Raw genomic sequence first — 21,734 nt, 5'->3', positions numbered from 1 at the left:
TATAAAGAATTATTTGCATTCACAAAACAAGCATGCTAGTGAGAAACCCAGACTGCTTCCATATGCACCACCAAACTCTCTTTCCAGCCAACGTGCGAGTCTTTTATTCTTTGTGATTCATCTTCCTGTGCATGTCATTCACATTAACCATCACCAATGACAGCTGTAAGCACAGAGGTCCAATGGAAAAACAGCCCAGAAACTCCCAGGCTTGTGACCTCTGCTCCCTGCTGCCTCTCCTGACCTGAGCTGACCTTGCACAGGAGGGCCCTGCTGCACAGTACTGATAGCAGGCAAGTTCCTCTGTGTCTCACCAAGCCAAAAGGAAGGTCATCAGCAAGGCCATTGGTACCTATGAATTTTGCTGAGCAGGCTGCACTGAAGCTCTGCCCTGCAGCACCGGCAGCCCCCTAGTGCAGGCAGCCCCAAGGGGTGTCCACCTGTCCCCGCCTGCCCTGCCGCGCGTCCGAGCACCACGCCCACAGAGCTCACCTGCCTTGGAGCTGAACTGAGACACTCATCACAACGTCATCCGTGGAGACGTCAGCATTTCTTTGACTCTTTCCTCATCCCCTGCATACCACACTCCTCATCCTCAGCCTTATCACAGGCTTCATCCTCCAGCAAAGGGAGAGCTGATAGCGTGTGTGAAGTTAACCGCTGGCAGCCCTCTCACCAGTACTCAGGCAGGAATCAATATAAATACAGTCTTTGGCTTCTGCATTTATTGCTGATATGGCAGAATGTTAAAGTCCAACTTCTATTCCTGGAGAGGTCTGTTTAAGCTTATCTTTGTACTGTCTGTTGCTATATATACAAGAAATACAATTATCAGTGCAAGCAGTGTAGTCCCTGGAAACTTCTTGTGCTAACTATGGCATTTTGCTCAGAACTCACCTTTACTCCTCTCTCCTGTCTCATCTACACTGTAATCCTTTCATTGTTGTCTGCAGAATGCTGTCCATAAGAGTTATATCCATACAAATAGCAAAACCTCCTTGCAGAGAGTTATATGAGTGAAAGAGTAACACCAGGAAACTGAAACTAGGGCAAATGTGCCCATATTCATGCCAGGAGCAGCTAAACTCATTAGCTATTCCCCCTGTAATGTCAGGTCTACCACTCTGTAAAACTGACCCATGGCTGAGACCCAGAAGGAGAGAAAAGCTTTGGGATATGAGTGTCAAATAAGAGATCTGAGTATTTGCATACAAAGTCAAAAGACAGAATTTTCAGAAAGATACTCCTTATTTCTACAATTGTTTGGTTTTTCCAGATACTTTCATTTTGTCTGTTCTGCCTTGGAAACCTGCCCATACCCATTCCCTGCAAAGAGAGGAGGCTGCCTCTAGTTAATCAAGCTCTTCCACAACCAGCACACCAAGGGCTTCAGGTGTGTCCTCTCTTCCTTGCAGTCACCAGCTAGTTACCTCTCTATAACTGTTCTCTCCTGGATTTCCCTTTCACACTGACCACATTGTTGTGACTTCTTCCTCTTTTGGTCTTTGAGCATAATTCTGAACACCTATCAGGAGTGCATTAACATCTGAGGTTTTTTATTTTCTCCACAATGGCTTACAGCTTTTCCCTTAAAAGTCCTGCATCTCTTCAAGAACAATTTTTACCTTTTTCCCCCACTCAAATGCAAGTGAAGGAATTGGAGGAAACTGTTCATATCTGTGAGCTTAAGACCAGAATTAAAATCTTTTTAGGAATTTTACATATTTCAATCACAATTTTGCACCTTGGTGCCAATGTTCCTCCCAGTCTTACAGTAAAAAGTACAGGAGGATAAGCATTTCAAAGAGAGTGCATCTATTTGTTTTCTGCACAGGAACCTGGAGAATAGAGATGGGATACCAAGATTCAGAGCAAGGGATGGCCATCACTAAGAACTGTGCACTATTTCCTGCTAGGAAAACTAATGAAGGTGATAGCTACACATTATACTGACAGAAAATTTGTCTTGGCCACTGTGAAGGTCTTCCAAGATGCATGATCTGTGATGTTTCTGGCTCACATGCTATTCGTGGAGAGTGAAGGACTTCAGAAAAACAGAGTTTCACTGCCCCATGAATGAAGAAGGGGCATTTGTCTGCAGGGAGAAACCCTGCAGGACTGACACTGCACTGACCACATCCACACTGCTGCACCATGCTCCTCCTGGCTGGGCCAGACAGGCACCAGCTCAGGCCCTACAGCACCACAGGAACCTTTTTGGCACCAGCAGCCTCATCCAGATCCTCTTTGGGGTTCCTGGTTTTTAAGGGCTAATTTTTCAATTTTTATCCAGTGCAAACATCGTGCGAAGAACTACTGCACAGTCAGAAAAGAGGCAGTTCTTAACATGGAAGGATGAAAATCCTACATTTTAGTGGGCTAGACTGATGAAAGAGATATCACATGAGTAGGTGAATTGGCTGGTTTTTCCTTTGATATCACATAAATAATATTAACAAGTAGATTCTTCGTTCATTTCAAAGACATCTTTTATTTCAGATTTACTACAGTGTCAGTATGGAGACAAATTTTGTTGTGATGTTCTCCAGAACAAGGTTGAATAATTGAATTGTCAGGCAAGCAACTAGTTGAGATCTTTAAAAAATATTTATAGCTGTCAAACACAGAAGCATTGTAGAGTTTTCAGTACTCATTTGTTCCCTCTTTAAGGCTTTCAGATCCTTCAAATTGAGTCAGACATAATTATTTTAAAGGATGTTTCTAATATGTTATTAAATTATCTCTACAGAAATTGAACATTCATCAGTCCAGGCAAGGTTGTCAGCTTTTAGAACCACAGTTATTTATGTATTATGCATTGATATCAATCACCGCAGAGGTATCCACATTTTTCTTCTCAAAAGAAAACAGGTACACACATGCCCTTTATTATTCTCTTCTCTTTTGATGCTTCTTCTCACATACAGGAACTGCTACTTCTGTATCCTAACAACTGTTAACTGTTTAAGTATTAGAAATCACTCTGGGCTGCCTAGGCTAGAAATAGGAGCCAAATTTCCCTTGTGTTAGAAAATAAGATACAGTAGCAGCTTCCTTAAATAGAGAATTGCAAACACAAACCCAAAGCCAGGCGGAGATGGAGACTGAGAAGTTTACAAAGGGATTTGGCAAAGGACTGCTGAATGCAACAGCGCACAGCAGGACACAGATGCAGGAGATGATCTCCAACTGTACAGCCATTATACGGATCGTTCAATATCCTGTGCAATCTCCTTCGGGCTACCTGCAACTCGAGGCTGTGCCTGCCCTGCGCACGGCTGCTCTGTGCAGAAAGGGCGCTGGTGCGGACGTGCCTCCCTGCGAGCCGGCGTGGGCAGGGATCAAAGGCAGCGGGGCCGGCGGGGCAGCCGCGGCTCTGCCGTGCCCGGGCGCGCATCCAGCGCCGCCCGCGTCCCCGGCGCTCTCGGCCCTGGGGCCAGCCCTGCCGGCCCTCCGCAAACAGCCTGAATTGGTGACAGCGGCGCTGATAATCAATAAGGACAGCTCGAGGAACATCCAGTTATAACGGCACAATAAGCAGAAATCAAATCTTTCGTATTAGGTCAATTAAGCTGTAGGCAATGAGAGTCTCTTAAGCCAGCTGAGTGGCATTTTAAATAGATTACCGAGGCTTTTTAAAGTCTTTATTTGATGTGGGCTTTATCTTCTGACCTGGCATAGTCTCAAATCTTTGCACTGCCAGACCTGCTTCTATCAACAGCGCTACCTCACCCAGGGGTGAACAGAAAGCTCAGTAGCAGCGTCGAGTACAGCAGGCTGTGGGACCAGGCAAACAGGAGAATGAGCACCAGCCTTGGAGTGAAGAGTTCCAGGAGGGATGATGGGATGGCACGAACAAAGAAGAAATCATCCACAATTTAAAGATGGGTGAACAATTGGCCCACCTCCTAAAATAAATAGCCTGATGTTTTCTTCTAATTGAATTAGTCATTGGGCTTTCTATTGCATTCTTTAATGCCAAATCTCTTGTTACACCTAAACACATAAGACAATAAAATATTTTCTATATTGATCACTTTTTTTTTTCCTAGAAGAGCAAGTTTTATTTCTCATGAGTAGATAAGAGATGTGGTTTCACCCCTAGACAGTGAAACTAGATTATCAGCATAATCCCTCTTCATGCTTTTTTTCTACTTCAGTTGTGTAATTGTTTCCATAAATATCTGTGAGACTAGGGATCCAAGAGAGCTCAACAATGGCTACAATCGATTTCAGTTGTTCACACAGCTGTATGACTTAAGAATATATCCTTTATCCTTATTTGGATTGCTAACAGACTCCCAGCAAAATCCAGCAGGGCTTTATCCGCTGCTGTGAAACTGACTCTTGATTAATATTAACCTGTCAGTTTAAAGCTGGGATAATACAATTACCTAAAGCTAGATCCTACAGCCCTACTTACACACATGAACAGAAAAAAGAAATCCAGGAAACTTTGAGTTACCCACAGGGAAAAAAAAAATCCACCTGGTGTGATTAGTGGATACATAAATTAGTGTTTCCAAATTATACAGCTGAAGTCAACAGGAACTTTTATGGGAGCCTCTAGACAACCTGCATCCTTGGCCAAAATTTAAAAACCAGTACTCATCCAGCACTTTATTAAATCCATGTAGATCCATGTAATTAAAATTAAAGACAATTCTTACACTGTAGTTTTTAGAATATTAAAAGACACAGAGGAAGGAGAAAAGAAATTTTGACTGTGAGATTACCAATTAATGTAATTGAACAATACCAAGGTATACCAAATTTTTAAGTACTAGTGACACTATCACAAAGTCATCCAAACTAACAGGAACAATTAAAAAATTGGGAGCCATAAGGTTTAGCTTTCTATTTGTCATGGAAAATGGCAATTAGTTTTTCACTTAAACTGTTTCTTTACACTGAAGTGTACATTGTGTTGGATTGCATATCTCACAAGGCCCCTTTCTAAGAAAATTAGATATTGCCACCTGTCATGCCAGTGAGAACCATTAGGCTCTCAGAGCAATACAAGGCCAGAGAGAAAGTATCTTGCTAAGTTATACTTAAAAAACAGTGACTAAGCACCTCCTATACTAAATGGTATAAATGATGCAAAGAAAAGGTGGCTATTAGGAACACTTTTCTTCAACCATGAAATAGCTATAAAATACTTATGTATATTATATTTAGCTGTTGGCTTGGTTGAGGTCAAGTGTTTTCACACCTGGAGAATTGGCACAAGTGGCTCTTAGTTTAGATTGGTTCCATTGCTCTGAGCTTGTCTGCTTTTTTTTCCTGGGAAAAGAACAAGCTCTCACAACAGCATGTTACACTACTTAGACCATAATAAGCTTCTACATCCCCTTCTTTCAACTGTCTTTTCAGTCTATTCACATGATTTTCAAAGCACTTCAACCTGTTTTGCCAAGTGATGCAGCACTGATGACTCCTTTTCAAAGAGTTTTCCAGCAATGTTTGATAGCAGAGTTTTCTACAACATGAAATTACATATTAGAAGCACAAAACCTCTGTAAGTGAAGAAAATTCTGCTGTGTGATGCATTTTTTTTCTGTTTTTACAGAAAATATCTCTTCTGACAATGCTTGGTTTTCCTACTGTAAATCTACAGTAGTGTTACTCACACTTCTGCAAACTCTCTCAGAATGTTTTTCATTGGGTCTGCCAGGACCATGGACCAATTTCATGGACTTTCCACATGGCCTCCTTTGTATTTATATTTGCATTTATGTTATGCTTTCTTTTGAAGACATTGTTGTGGGTACTTCAGTGGCACTGCCATCTCACACACCCACAGTTCCACTGCTGGGCTGTATTTCCATATTTGCTCTCTACCTGTTCACAGCAGAACAAGCTTCTGAGAGTGAGACAATCTGACAGGCATTCTCCCTGTTTGCAGTGTAATCTCTATGTGTAGTCCCACTCCAGCTCAGTGTGTTTTTATCACCAATGTGATAAGATTTTTAGGTAGATTATGAAGATTCTTATTCTGTGATCACTAGCTACATATAGCTAAATCATAAAATCATAAAATTATAAAATAGACTTCAGACACCACCATTATAATAAAATCACCAACATTGCACTTTGGTGCACCAATTGCAATTATTCAGATACACACTTCTCAGTTTATAATGGATCATTGCAAAATTAATTATTTAATAATACATAAAAAGATGGGGTTTTTCATCTTCAGTTCAATCACTGTCACTTAAAAGGAATTTCTCTACCATGTCCTACATCTGAGCACACATCAAATGAATATTTTTTTTGATGATCAATGTTAACAACTTTCTGTGATGAGCACACATTCAACAATCATCTCCCTGCTGAACTTTTGCTCCTGTAACTGGATAATTTCTGCTTAGGTTATTTAAATTTCCACTGTTGTTTTCCCCAATTACTGCTAAAATTGGCAGAAAAAAAATCTTTAGGATAAAAGATCTTTCAACATTATTTTTAGTGGTATTTGTGAAACAAGTCCACATAAAACAATTTTATATCAACATGAAATTTGTGGGCATCAGTTAAGTGTACACCTGATCATAGGACTAAAATGGAAGAATAAATCTGATTTTTCTGAAAGCTATCATAAATTTAATTTCAAAAAATCACAGATTTGTCTGTATAGCATAGAATTTACACTCTACCAGACAAAACCAGTAATTTTTTTTGTGGCAACCAGAATGTTACAAGTTAAGTGACCACATGACTTGTAAAGTATTGGAGTACCAAGCCCTTCGTGGTTTTTTAAAGAAACATTTAATTTTAAATAATCATTTAATTCCTTTTTCTCTGGTAATTTTAAAGCCTTGGATTTTATTAAAAAGGCTTATTTTATATGAGAGACAGATGTAGAAATCTACGTGGGAACTGCATATTCTTCTATTTAAACCAAAAAAAATATTGAATATATGCAGTTCTGGCAATTCAAGATGGAATTCAAATTAAGAAGCCTTTTAAATTTAACCTCTCTTCTTGATGTCAGAAGATTACATTAACCATCAAGGTAGAAGCAATTGAACATTTAATTATTTTTTTTTCTGTCTTAGAGAGGCTTTGAGAATTATTTCCAATGTCAAACAGAAATAAATCCTGTAAACTGGCCATAAAAAATTAACAGGAGTCTCTGCAATATTGAGCTGGGACAGTTATTTTCCTTACTGGCAGATGCTTTATGATTCCTGTCATTTATTACACCAGAGTTTTACTGCGAGGTGCTATTGCATGCTGCAGAAAAGGCCACAATATGTATCTGGAGAGAAGAAATCCACATGAGGATTCCCTGGGAGTGCTCTTAGCTCACAGCTCTGCAGCAAAGAGCAGGGTTTTCACTCCCATGAGGAAAATTTGGAAGTCTTCCCCCCATGCAACACACATGCTGACAACCAGGAGATGCACAAAGTACATCCATGTAACACCTCTGCCTCCATCTGCCTGCCCCTGCTCTCACCCAAACTCTGAAAAGGAAACTGAATTTAAGACAGAATAAACCCTGGGAAGAAACAGGATTTTTCAGATATAGTTTAAAAAAGCACCACAAATAGACTTAATTCTGCTTCCTTTTGTGTTTGGTTCAAGCAACGCTGCTGGACAGGAGCCAGGGAAAAGTCAGTTTTGACAGAAAAGAATTGTTTGTGGTCCACCAGAAAGTGTTCCTTCTTCCCCACCTGGAACTTGACCTTCTACCTCCAAGGGCAGGCATGGAACCAGCCTCAGCCAAACTGGAAAACAAAGCTCCAGCCTGGAAGGAGTGCTGTCCCATAAAGCAGGTGGTTAATAATCCCCCTTTTGCCCTCATTTCCATGACACCTGCAGTCACTTCCATCATGCTTCAGTCAGACCAGGCTCCTCAGTCGAGAGGAGCAGATTGCAGATTTCAGTAGGACTTAGGCAAGAAAATGAAGCAACTTTGAAGGAAGAACTTTTTATTTTCTTTCCCCATAGCAGATTTTACACTGAAAGGGGCTTGATTGCCTTAAAGCAGTTTGCTTTATATTGAGGAAAGACAGCTCTCAGTTCTCAGAGAACACAAACTAACCTGGAAAATCAGAACCCATCTCCTCCAGGGTCTTCTCTTTGGGTCTCACCTGGTAAGGCTGATGAGCCCCATGGCCAAGACTTCTTTGCCTTCTTCCACAGGGCAGAGCAGCACAGCCTGAAAAGTAGGTCATTGCCATTGTGAGTAGGAGCCCAAAAACTTTGTGCTACATCACCAAAGCCTGGGAGCTGGGACACATCAGGATGACTTTATATTATTCTGGGTTGCCTTTTCCTTCATTTTACCTAGGTGAGTGGTATCCAAAATTATTTACCTGCCAGGTGAATATTACCTAATTTAAGTTTTAACTTAGCTTTGTAGGTGTGTGTGTTTTAATGCCTATTTTTATGAGACTTTTGCTATTTCTGTATGGAGTAGCAGAGGAGCTGCTTTGAGTAGAGGCAGCTATGGTCTGAAATAAAACTGGGGTAGAGGATTATAGAAGTAACGGATTATAGGAGGGGTTCTCAAAGTCTGGAGATGGGATGAAACCAGACCCTCCTGGGCTATAAAGAAATTACTACTGATCAATTACTGGTCATTAAGCCCTTGGGAGGCCGGTAAAACTGGCTTTAGAGATAACAAAGGGAACAAAGAACAAATATTTAATGCAGGTAATTAAAACTTACTATATATAGTATATTTAGATACAAAGAGGAGTTGCAGACCAATGAGGAAAGAGTAACATGCAGTACGTGCTAAGAACCATATAAAAGCAGCCCCACACTGATCCTAGAGTGACATGGAAGAAATCCTCAGCAGCATCATACATCTCCCAGTGAAGAACCCAGGACATTAAGAACTCACCAGAACCCTTTCCCTTGCTTCTTGAGGACCAACAGAAGGGTGAGCATAATTCTGCAGAAAGGGGTGGAGATGGGGAAATTGGTGGGTACCAGCATCAATTGTACCATGACCAGGAGTGAGCTTAAAAAATAGGAAAATTTGAAGTACTGGTTTTTACAAAATGGGACTAATAAGAATGCTTTGATTAGACTGCTAATACCTTAATACTTGTATTTAAATGAAAGATTTCATTTTTCTGCCCATATAAAATTCAGGGTGTGGGGGATTTTCTTGTGTATTTGGTACCTATACTGCTTAGCTGTAATTGTGGATGCAACACAAAAAATAGATTAAGTAAGTTGTTCTCCTCCAGATCATAAGGTCTACATGATGCCAAAAAATACCAAGTATGTGAAACAGAAGTTAAAGTACAAGTTATTACTAAAGGAGACAAAGCTTTCAGAGAGACAGTTCAATTGTGCCTATTGCTTGGAAGAATAAATAAAGCCTCGGTTTAGAGAAGGTGAACACTTTTTATTCTGACAACTCTGCTTTCCCATTAGTAGCTTCCCACGGCATTACCATCAGATTGCTGACAGATATGTGGGTTTTTAAGTATTAATTTCTAGAGGGGGTGGCTCTGTCCCTTAGGCCATAATTTTTGTCACAATAGAAGCAGCTTTTCACATTGCTAAAATTAGTCTTTCAGTTGACTTTGCCAGCAGAAATATGACAAATGCTTCTGAAAATTCTTATTAAGCAAATTTCATGGAGATATTTATTCTAACTTACTGACATTCTTTAAAAAAATTAAAAACACAGACTACTTGTCTGAGGTATATGCACACATTTAAATAACTTCTTACAGAAATAAAGGGATGTAGATGAGAGTGGTCAAGATGAAAATAGCTTTACTGCAATACATGCTGGTGTTTCCTGTCCCATTATTAGCATCAAATACAATCTACCTGAACCTTCTGACCGTCGATGTTTTAATTTTTCTAAATAACAAAGTGGGCTGGGGGAGTGGAGGACAGAAATTTTCCTCTTGTTCATGTACAGTCTATCATATACAGGGCTGCTGTCAGCATTTTTTCTCTCCATATTTACCTGTCTGTGAAATGTTTCTTGTGAAACCTGAAAGTCTGCATCTTACTTGTTCTGGGAGACCTCTCATTCCTACTTATTGAGTTAGGTGTAAGCACTACCTTCACAGAAAGTAACCTTAATGTGGCTGGGGCACTGTCTGACAAAGAAACCAGGGAGATCACTGCTAGCAATAAGAGTACTTTAAAGGGAGTTGAAAGGATGGGAAATGGAGAAAAGGAGCAGAGAGAGAATGGTCAGTGCTATGGGGTCAGTGAGAGGAAACTGTGAAGGGAAGAGACTCTGAGCATCAAACATTTGTTGTGTCATGATCAAAAGCAAGACATTTTGGAAGAATTATGTCATTTAATAACTGTTCACTATCATTTCTGAAGAGCTCAAACTCATCCTTTCCAGTGAAATTCATCTTACTCAGTGAAACCAGCACCTCGTTTTGTTTAAACAACTTCTTCTCTCTTCTGCTTGGTGGCCAAGCAGTAATGTCAAAAGTCCTCAAATCCCCAAATAAAACTACTGAGGAGTCTGAGGGACCTGATAGCACTACAGACACTCAAGTCCTCTATGTCATTGTCAGGCTGGCACCAGAAATAGGTTACTCTCTTAAGTAGCCTATTCATCTTCATGTCCCCTCCTTATTGCTTTCTTTCATAATGCAGTACAACTTCTTTTTCTCTGATTAATTATAATGCCATAAATGTATCACTGGAAAAGAAGTTCTACCCTTCTAAAGGAAGCATAGCTATAAAAATATCAAAATTATTTCTCCTTGACTTAGTGTTTACCTTTCTTTCTGTCTGTGTCATTTGGTTATTGCTTATATAGTAATGAGGTCCCCATTTTTAAAAAGAGATTAAAAGAAAAAGGAGGGAAACAAAAATAGATTCTGTATGTCTAAATAGCCTAGAAGAAAAATGCTGTTTTTCAAGCTCTTCCTGTGCTGGATGATACAAAGGAATATATATATTAAGAAGTCTGTCTGGAAAATTTATTTTTACAAAGTGTCAGGAAGGATTAAAGCAGCCCACAAATCCCATGCACATGTAGTCAGACTTGGTCAGATGGGGGACTTAGACCTGCAGAGCTCTGAGGAAGACATTTAAACTAATCTGGTAGTGTTTACTGGAGCAAGCCAAGAGCATGGACATGAAAGGTAGTATGGCTAAACTGACATGGAGTAATTTGTTCTGCTCCTGTGACTCAATCATATATTTGAGCATTTTGGCAGCAGGGGTGATTTTGTCAGCTATGGAACTCAGTAAAAAGTCTGGCTATGCCAGTAGTGTGTCTTGCTGCTGGACTGAGCTGCTCAAAATGGATTTGGGGCTTTTGTATTCTCTTTGAGTCCATAAAATTGACCAGTTGATCTTCCTACATTTCTATGCTGCTTCATTAGGGGTTATATTTCTCTTTGCAGCTTATTTTTTAATTAGCTGTACAGTAGTTATAGAGGCATTACATAAATAGGATACAATGATCTGCTATGGTGATGGCAGAAGTTCTACAGCCTATTTTCTCTCTCACAAGCAGTTCTAAATTTCAGAATATTGTTGCATCCCAAATGTGGGAAAACCATAAAATTTTAAGGGGGGGAGTGGTTAAGGGGAATTTTAAAAATAGTTTCAGTTGAAAAATCTATGAAGTTTTTCAGGTATATAAATATCCAATGAGATATTTGTCTTTTCAGAATGCATCAAACACCCCTTGCTAACCTCCTCTAAATATGACAGGTCAGCTTCATGATGCAATTTCAGATAGAAGTATGAAGCAGGAAGAATCCTCACCCCTGACCTATGGATATTTGTAAATTCTTTTAGGAATCCCTAAATGTACTGGAAGTACTTATTGGACATGCATGGCTCTTAGACCATAAAGATCTTTTCAACACAGCCTAGGCAGATTTCAGCTCAAAGGCATTACGGTCTATAAATAAATATTTCTTCAATTCACCTTTTCTTCCTAACCTCATTTTAAAATAGTATTGGACATTACCACACAGACTAAAATACAGCACCCATTCCCACGAGCTTCCAGCTATGGTGTTTCCAGTTGTTGAGGACACTCTACAGAACCAAAACACTTCCAGTATGACACCATTACTTTTGTGTAGTGTTCATGCCTCCCCACAGCCTAAGGAAAAATACACCTTTCCAAATCCAGAATGGATCAGTCAGATCATAATCTAGGCTTTGCTTTGGGCCATTGACTGAAATATTCCAGTGTGCTCCACTTTATGCTTTTCTTTAACTGTACCCAAATGTTCTTCCCAGAATACTTGTAACAAGTATTTTGCCTTCCATCTCACATAAAATCACAGTATGTCTTATCTGTGAAACAGCAAGAAGTTAAAATCCTGCATATTTCTCTACATCAGACTGCATCTATCTTAGGGGATATTTTGGCCTCCTGGTAGGCACTGTCATCAGCAGATTATGTTCCCAGAAACTAAGTGAACAATAGTGTCACAGTCTTTGGTGTTTTTCAAGGAAAGACTGTTTAGAAATGAAGCAGCAAGCTTGAATGCAGCAGGAATCCAGAGCAGCCTTCACAGATGCATGCACAACAGCTATCTCTGGTCACAGCATAACTTTATCTGCTCAAACAGCAAGGAATGCTGATACTGAATGGCTATTATCATCTCAGAAATGAAAGTGTCACTCTGTGAATAGGTGATAAACACCAGCTGAACAAAATTACCTTTATTTAGCATAAAAAAACTGTGATGTTTTAGCTGCATGTGTCTTTGGTGCCTTTAATCCCCACTCAAAATCAAATGGCAGGTAGCCAAAACCCAGAAAATAACACTAAGAATGTAAAAGCTTAGAGTTACATTTTCCCATCTCCTACTGATGGTATTATAAGAGGTCCCTCCAGGATCTTTACTGATCTTCACTGATCTTCACATGTGTGTTGAAAACTAATGAGACACAATAAAAACCTGAGACTTCTCACACATATTTGAGTGTAGTTCCTTTGAAAATAGTAACTTTACAGGTAGCATTCTAAGCTAGGATTTGGCTTCAGCCAAGATGAGAACAAGTGGAAAAATGCTTTAGCCATTATTGACTTTCAGCCTCCCATGTGTCAGTCTCACTTCTGATAGAAAAAAATTATATCCCTTCTCATGTCCTTCAGTTCTCAAACACCTTCTTAGAAGATGATCAAAACCAAGCATGGACAGGCTGGATGAGGTTAGTGATTTATATAGAAAGAAGTTAGAATTTACTATCTCCTCCAAAAACTCATCTATTCCCTAAATTTGAATATCTGGTCACACAACAACTCATCTCCGTATGTTTGGTTTTTGCTCGTGTTTTCACCTACTGAGTACCTTAAAAAATTCTGTTTATCTTGGTCTGCAACTTGAAGTGACCTGTGTTGCTCACCTACTTGCATACCCAGTGCTTCTCCCATAGGCTTCATGGAAAAAGCATTGTACAAGAGAGAAATCTTAAGCTGTCAAGAATTCTGGAGCTTGTGTTCAGAAATGGTCTGGATATTCCCACCCTGTCGAAATTGGCAGCAAACACTTACAGTCAACAGCTTCAGTTTGAGCACAAGGAAGCAAGTGAACCATCACATGAAACAGAGTCAAACAAAGTTCAAGAAAGAAAGTTTGTTGACTTTATTTGAAAGGGAAATAGGATCCAATTTGTCTCCTAACCACCTTTTTTTTTAATCAAACTTCACTGAAATTGCTCTGAACTGTTTCCAATCAGACAATGCCATTGTATGGGAAACCCATGAGTTTAAAAGTGACACCTGTGTCTGTGATTTTGTGAAGGTTTCCTGTTTCTGAGAAAGCTGATGTCAAGGCAGCTACCCCTAAACACTGAGGAATCAGTACTTCACTCTCAAGAAACTGAGCTTTGTGCAGCTTAAATGCCACGATAGGGACAGAGAATACAAGACAAAGCTTATGTTTAAACCATACTACTGTGTATCCTGTTTTCAGGGAGAAATCAATTTACTCTGGCACGTCTGAGATTTGGGTTAACTGGTGTGCTTGGTGGTATTTTGCCACTTCTAATGCACAAACCCTCAAAGACATGCTGACTTCCATCCTGAATACCTGTGTCATCTTGGGCCTCAGAATAAACCCCAGCAAAGTGATGTTCCTCTCTCTGTGAAAGCTGCACATAGCAAAGACAGGCTTTGCAAAGCTATAGCCTGAATTTTTTTCACATGCTAAAACTTTAATGTATATTCCCAAGGCTGTACCTTCCCTGCCAAGGAAAACATAAAACCAAGCATATTTCAAACAGGGATAGAACAGAGGGATACAAATGTTTATCAGAAGCCTTGAGGCTGCATTTATCAGTAAATTTTCAGCATCCTTTGAGGTGCACCTTGGTGTCCCTGTGGACATGCTGGCTCCCCTAGGGCACCAGGACTGCTTCTCTCTCAGGGGCACCATCCTAGCTGAGTGTCCTGGGTGAGTTTGCTGTCTGATGGAGATTTCTTAGCACAAAGTGACAGGCTTTGTGCCTCTTTATCCCTTCTGGGTTTTTTTAGAAGGTTGTCATCTCTTCTTGCACTGTAACTATGAGCCTGGGGAAACAACCTCCTACAAACAACATGCAGCTTTGCAACACCATTGCTCTTTTTTCCTTTTCCTTAAAAAAAAAATGAGCACACATAACTGATGATAGGAAACAACAAATTTTAAAAAATTAAAAAAAAAAATTAAAAAACAAAAAGGAAGGTTGAAGTGTGAGAGAGGGACACAGAGCAGAGCACACCCCTCCCACGTCCCTGGCCTTCTCCTTGTGCATTTGAATCTTGAAATTGTTGGAACATATGCTTTGGAAGATCTTCCACAGTAGTGCTTTCAAGTTCACCACTCCCATGTTTTTAGGCTAAATTCAATCTTGCATTCAATGATATGAGCTATTTTCTGAAGCATCTTAGCCTCAGTAACTATTGTTGCAATTGGAGTGATGAGCAAATATCTCTCTGGACTTGGTTCCATTGTGAAATGCTCTAGAAATCCAGCTTGCAATTTTAAGAATATATTGAAGCTGCAAGTCACACTCCATAACTGAAAAATAATGAAAAATGGCCATTGGCCAGGCTTTGTTTCATAATTCCTTATGATTTATAATCAGTTTCAGATGGCACTGGCCTTCAGTAAATAAAAATGTATGGGTTTGTTTATTTCCATGACTAAAATTAAATCTTTTTTTTTTCCCCTATGAGTATACCAAAGTTTCGTTAAATCATAAACTACTGCAGCCTCTCTTTTTTTTTTTTTTTCCATTTTCCACACTGTTTAAAATGACCTCATCAGCATTTGCCCTGAAATCTTCCATGGAAAATTTACTTTAAACTCTGAAAAATCTAATTAATTCCTCCTGTTTCTCATTTTCTTCAATAATTACACGTGAGATGATCATGACAGTGCTCTCAAGAAGTTATGGAAGGTATGTATTTCTCTTTATAATTCAGCACCCAAATACTTTTGGAGAACACAAGTTGCTGAATATTTTCTGGTGATTTACTTTGGTTTTTGCCAACTTTTTTCAAGTATGTTATTATTTGTGTTACATGGTATTTACATTGTTGTTTGTCCATCTTCAGCCCAGAAGCACAGTTTCTTTCCATGTCTACTCTGAGGCAGAGTATTTTTTCATCAAGTCTAAATGTCATCTATATAAATCTTACTAACCTGAAAGGTTGGTAAAATTCATCACAATTTTCCCCAGGTGCTAAATGCAGCCTAAATACACATCTGAGAAAAGAGTGCAGCTCACAAATGTTTCAAACATTTTTTAAAAGCTCTCTTTTATTTTTTGCTAATATGAACAGCCACCAAAATCTGTCACAGACCTCTTTTGTTTCTTCAGGCCCATCAATGCATGAACAAGGAGTTTCATTCATCCTTCCTACAATTACAAGAATTATTTTGTCTGTTCTTCCAGTTGTTCCAGAGCAATGAGCATACTCAGCTGCTCTTTAAAGCATTGTTTTACAATATGAGGGGATCACACAGGTGTGTGATATGTTGGACAACTCAATGCTTTTCTGGTTTTTTTTTAGGATTCACAAGGTATTTATCCAGTGGAAAATAGAATCAAAGTATTTTCAGATTTTTTTGGCCATGTTATTACAGGAACTCAATGCTTAGATCAACTTGATGCACTGAATTGCATTGCACTTGCCCTTTTTCCCATCTATTATGAATTCATAAATTAATTTCTCATATAACTTCTGTGGTCTTAGCCTTGAGGTTTTAAACTCTGCAAGTCAACTATTTTCCTCTCCATTCATTTTAATATAATTGTAAAACATGATTCTTGGCAACACCTTCATATAAGGGTCACCTGAAAATGAATACTGCAGGGGTTACCCCCAGACACATCCAGGGCCTGGATGGGACATTCTGAGCCAGGTCACACACTTTGCACATGCCAGGTGCACCCTGTTGAATTTTCCAAGCTCTTTCTAAGTGGTATCACCTTTTGCAGTTCCTGGATCTCTTCATGTAGTTCAGGCATAAAACTGGCTTATGCTTTTTATCACAGTGTACAAATGACACAGGCTATTCCTGTTCTAAATCTCAAACATGACCTGATCTTTTTTCTAGAACTCAAACTCTCAATTATACTTTCTTCAGCCCTAGTGCAGTCACAGATTGTTCTGAATGAAGCTTCTTACAGTCCTTTCTTTCTGGTTTTAGAAATTGCCTCTGTGTTTTCTATATTCTATGACTCTTTCTTCTTAGCGTGTTTTTCTAATTAGTTTCCAATAAATCTCCCAAAGTCAAGATTGTGTAACAATATTTTTCTTTTATTATCTTCCTCTTTAATATCAGAAATTGCTTGCAAGTCTAGAGTGCTGTATTATTTAAATCTCCCTTCAAGTAATTTTTCAAACTTACAAAATTTCAGTGCTAGTGGGACTTTCTTAGCCCCTTGCTCTTATTTGGATTTTGATCAAGTTCAATGATGCTCAAGTCATCTGTTTTGAATTATGTCCCATTTCAAACAGATATGTAACATCACAAAATTTACACTTATACAGCAGCTTATCCCTCAAAGACTCAATTCTCAACACTTATCCATCACAGACTCTGGCACCTCAGCATAGCTGCACTTACCAAGAATATCCAGAGAATTTCAGAGATCAGCTACTTTCAACCACCCCACGCCAAATTCCTTTCATCCCAATGTGGCAATCTTACAGTCCTTACCCACAGGTGGAATGGCACAGAAGAGCCAAGACACAGAAAAGCAGCTTTCCTTCCCGGCAAATATTTGTTGTTGTGCTTCTACAACATTTCTGGCTTACGCAATGCTGGTTATTCTCACAAGAGTTGGGAAAGGCAGCCAAACCTTAGCTCTGGCAATTAGCCAAGGGGAAAGCCAGTGCCAGCATGATAAAAGCAACCACAGCTTCACCTCAGCTGTAAATACAAGGGCTGGGACTTTCCCCAAGACTTTGACGGGAAGTTCTTTCATCCTGCGCAGGCAGAAAGGGCTTGCAACATCCCCTCACATATTCCTGCCCTGTACTCACCCTGGCTTCCTCTAAATAAATACCAGCTGGGCTGGCAGGGTTTCTGTGTCTGCTCCAGGCAGAAGAACCTCTCTGCAGCTCCTGAGGTTTCCCTTGGTCCACATACAGCACCTCACCAGCTAGGAAAGCACTGGCTTGCTTAGGGGGAGTGCATCAGGTTGAGTGCGCAGGTGAGTTTTACACAGATGACACAGGTTTCTCTCATCCCTGCAGGTGAGAATGGGGAGCAAAATGGCTAAACTGCCAACCTCAGAAGTTTAGGGGGGCTTGAAGTTAAATTTTTAAGTCTCTTGATGAAATTTTAGCCCAGCTTTTCTCTCTGCCAGACAAAAAGACCACAAAGCCTCCTGGGTTTTTATTATGTTATACATAATCTATTTGTAACTAAGACCTGATGGAAGGAAGCACTGAGAAATAAGAAAGGAATTTTATCTGTAAAGTCAGGACAAACCAGAACTTCAAAATTGTCAGTTAATATTCAGAGAGCTTACATAGCAGATAACAGACTTATTTAATCTTCCAGAGGTGTTTGTTATAGGTACAGTGAAGAAAGCTTCTGCAAATAAGGATTGGTCAGTGAGGTTTAAATAATGAAGCTAGCAAGTGGATTTTCTTTCCTAGGCCAGAGCCAAGATATTGGTTTGAATTTTAGCAGCAAGGTCAGGGTGTTGTTTTACCCTGAATTATAAGTTATCACTAATAAAAGTTGGAACTAATGATTATTTTTACTTCTGGATTCATATGTGGATTTCAAGTTTTCTCTTTCCATTCAAGCAGCATACCAATTTTATTCCTGTTTAATATTTTATAAGCAAGGGGCTTCAATGCTGCAGAAAGAAATGGATTTTTCTTAAATATTGTCTTATACCAGCTCCACATTATTAATTCAGAGAACATTTGCAGCTGTCAGAACTGTTCTTCAGCTTTGATATAGGAAAATTTCATATCCTCTCTAAATCTGTAACACAAACTGTCATTCAGACTGTAGGCCAATTTTTTCAAGTCTGTTAAGACTTCATAAAATGATGCAATTAGTGGAAGATGAAAGTTCTTTTTTAGATGTGGCCTTTCTGAAGCTCCTAGATTTGTTAATAGCAATGATTTAGCATGAAGTAGCACTATAACTATATACCAAAATATTTCAATAGTTATTGAGAAATCAAGCATCACTGTTTTCTTCCTCCCTATTGGACTTTTCCCATAAAAATATATTAGGCGCTTTTCATATTTGTACATTTTTAGGCAGATGGTATGGTTTTTAATTACTTCTCCTAGTTACAAGCAGAAATGATAATCAGATGAAGCTCTACTTTGTGCTGAGAAATTATGAACAAAGTGTGTAGCCTACACTAGTAGTTGGTTTCAGAGCAGGAGCTCACTTGGGAATTAATCTGCTGCTCTCCACCATGGATCTGTTTTTTGGGGTCTCACCCTGCAGGGCAGCTGGGGACACGCAGTCTTGGCTGCTCATGGGTGAAACAAAACAATCTCACAGCTAATTGCAGTTAAGCTCACAGGGCCAGACCAGAGTTACCCTAAAGTAAAAACACAATCAGCGTGGGTGTTGGGTGCTCCCTATAAACCCAGACTCTCAAAAATACAGACAGCAAATAACACTTTCAGGCAGAGTAATTAAAATCTACATATTTTATGGTGTCTTTCACTGCTCCCTACTCTATTTCTTATTTAAACTTCTTTATTTGGTAACTTCAAGATTTTAGCCAATATTTCTTTGTTTCTCATCTTGGTTGCTGAACTAGCAGAGTGGAACTGAAAGATTTTCAATATCTTATTTTCTGTGGGACTTTTTAGAGGCATTGACATTTTGACTTTATTTCTATTCTATTCAGATTTTCATGTATATTGACTTTGGCATTCAAAAGCCAGGTTTTGGGAAGAAAATGTAGAGACAGGTATTAAAATGTAACATTTAAATGCTTATTGCATTTCAGTTGTGGGGAGCTTTTTGTCCCTGTATGCGCTAAAACAAAATACTGGGGATTTTTTTCCTCTTTTGACATCACTGTTTGGAACCAGATACTGTATTCTTTTTAAAAATTTTTCCAACATGCACTCCCCTTCTTGAGAGCACTGTCAATAAAATACTCATTTAATTCACTTACCAGATGTTTGTTGGCAAATGTCCTGGTGAGCCCTTCATGGGCTCCCAGCTGCTTTGTCCTCCCAGCTGAGGAGGTCTGGGCAGGGTGCTGGGACTGTGCTGGGTGGCAGCTCAGGTGAGCACTGGTTATACTGGTGCTTCTTGGAGACAGGGCATAGCTGCCAGCAAAAGCATTCATTAGAAGGGTGACAGAGTTTCCTCCCAACTTCCTAGTGACAGCTGACTACAGCCCTGGATGCACCACTGCAAAGGTGTGACTTTCACACACCTTTTATAGACTTTCAGCTATTGTTTTTCCTTTACTAAACTGTTGAGTGCTGTCCCTGCTGGTGGGGTTAACAGAGAAATGCCCTAACTTTGGTGGTGGCACTATGTTGGGGACAGGCTCAGGTTGCCTGGCTTGGGACTGCTCTTCCAATGCTCAGCTGGGCTGCCTTGTTTGTTGCACTGGCAGAGCCTGGCTCAGCAGCAGAGATCAGCCTGGATTAGCAGCAGGGCTAGGTCCAACCTCCCACTGGGACATGCAGTTCCCATGACTGTCTTTGGAAAACATGAGGTTAAGATTATATCAGGAGTGAGGACAGGTTATTAGCTAGGGATAATTTCCCTACATGAGTTTTTCCCAAGTGGAGCAGCCTCGCCAGGACAAATAAAAATGTACAGAAAAACCACCTTCATTAACAGCATGATATCCCTAAAATTTCGAATATTAATAAATTTGATTTGAATTCTGAAACATGAACTGCTCCAGAGTTCATATAACTTGGCACTTCAAAGGTGCTCAGTTATATTAATCTGCTACAAACTGCTTGATCAATGGTGAAAAGGCTCAGCATTCCAATTCAGACAAGTTACAGCACCTGAGGACTGGGATCAAAGTGTTTTACTGCTGCCTACCACCTTTAATGTGTCAACTATGTGAGCAAGTTTCTGGAGGCCTCTAGATAAACAAGCCTTAAGAGCTAAGAAATTAAGTGGAGAAGTTGATTGCCAAAGAGCAAAACACTTTCTGGCATCATTAAAGCAGAAGATAGTTTGACAAATGATTTCTCTGGGGTGGTCCCATGCTATGATGACTGTGAGAGCAGGAAATATGTAAAAAGGCATGAGTACTCACAAAAAGTGGATAATTATGCAATAATCATAATAGCATAAAATGGTAATTTAATAAAGACAATGAGTTTATTCAGAAAACTGAGTTCCTTATTTTGTATGGCATTTCCTTGCTGGATATCAAGAGAGGGTCACCCTGCAGGAGGGAATTATTCTGTCCAATTAGGCAATTACAGAAGCAGCATGACACTGTTTCCTACCTCCTGGCACCCTCTTCTTTGCTCTTCAGCTAAGTTTAGTAAAAAGCTTTTCATTTGTCTCTGTTCCCAATATCCTTTTTTTCCTTCACTCCTTTTTTTGCTTATTGCACGGTCTTGACATGCAGAACCAAGAGTGACTTCTGCCTCAACCCCACATATCTCACAGGGGTAGGAAATGGGGGCAGGTCTCAGACCCGACTGAGACCCAGGAGCAAGCAGAAGACAGAAATCAGGGTGAATTCTCTCAGTAGGCCAGGGCTCCTGAGTAAGAGGGCACAGGCAGCAGGGATTTGTATGAGATGTTCTCTAAGGGTTCCTGTCCCCCATGCAGTGGCACAGGACAACTCTGGCTGCCCTGTAAGCAACATGGTAGCAGTGCTGTGCTCCAAAGGCAGTGCCCCAAGGCAGCCCTCTGGCAGAGAGATGTCATTTGTACCAACATCTGGGATGGGAGAGGAGCTAATGACTCACTGGTGTGCCCACCCACCCCTGCTCACCAGGCAGGAATCACCAGCAGCAGCTCACGCGTTTGCAAAACCTGGGCTGAACTCAAAGGATGCTTTGGTTTTTTTTACTAATCCTGTTGTTGGGTTGTTTTTTGTTTTTTTTTCTATTTTAAGAGCATGTTTCTAAATTCAGGCTTCTCAGCAATTAATTTTCAAAGCCTGTAACTTAAGGTTATTGCTTAAAGAATTTGGAAATCAGCCACTCAAAAAGAAGGTGAACTTCTTCCATCTTGACAAGTATTTAAAAGATTGTCTGAAAAGAATTTTTCCATGTTGAAAAATGCAACAGCATATTATAATATCTATCTCACTCTTTTTTTTTTTCCTTTTGTTTT

At 39.8% G+C, this 21,734-nt stretch overlaps 1 protein-coding gene and 1 long non-coding RNA gene across 3 annotated transcripts in view; one reads left to right on the top strand and one right to left on the bottom strand.

Moving 5' to 3' along the window:
- Nucleotides 1-17,203, bottom strand: part of LOC127059301 (uncharacterized) — a 57,676-nt gene extending 40,473 nt beyond the window's left edge. The window contains exons 1-2 of the long non-coding RNA XR_007776975.1: nucleotides 17,133-17,203; nucleotides 8,051-8,167 (exon numbers count right to left, since the gene is read on the bottom strand). This is a non-coding gene — a long non-coding RNA (uncharacterized LOC127059301). The remainder of the gene's footprint in view (nucleotides 1-8,050; nucleotides 8,168-17,132) is intronic.
- STEAP4 (STEAP4 metalloreductase) overlaps nucleotides 8,784-21,734 on the top strand; it is a 29,134-nt gene continuing 16,183 nt past the window's right edge. The window contains exon 1 of one of the 2 annotated variants that reach the window (XM_018909391.3): nucleotides 8,784-8,896. The gene's annotated coding sequence lies outside the window, so the exon portion shown is untranslated. Of the gene's footprint in view, nucleotides 8,897-17,501; nucleotides 17,629-21,734 lie in introns of those variants that run through there. The other variant, XM_009085930.4, reaches the window with a different exon arrangement.

The sequence above is a fragment of the Serinus canaria genome, chromosome 2 (genome assembly GCF_022539315.1).
Source record: "Serinus canaria isolate serCan28SL12 chromosome 2, serCan2020, whole genome shotgun sequence".
NCBI classification, from domain to species: Eukaryota; Metazoa; Chordata; class Aves; order Passeriformes; family Fringillidae; genus Serinus; species Serinus canaria.
Note: the sequence above shows the minus strand (reverse complement) of the source record. Positions and strands in the feature narration are given on the sequence as shown.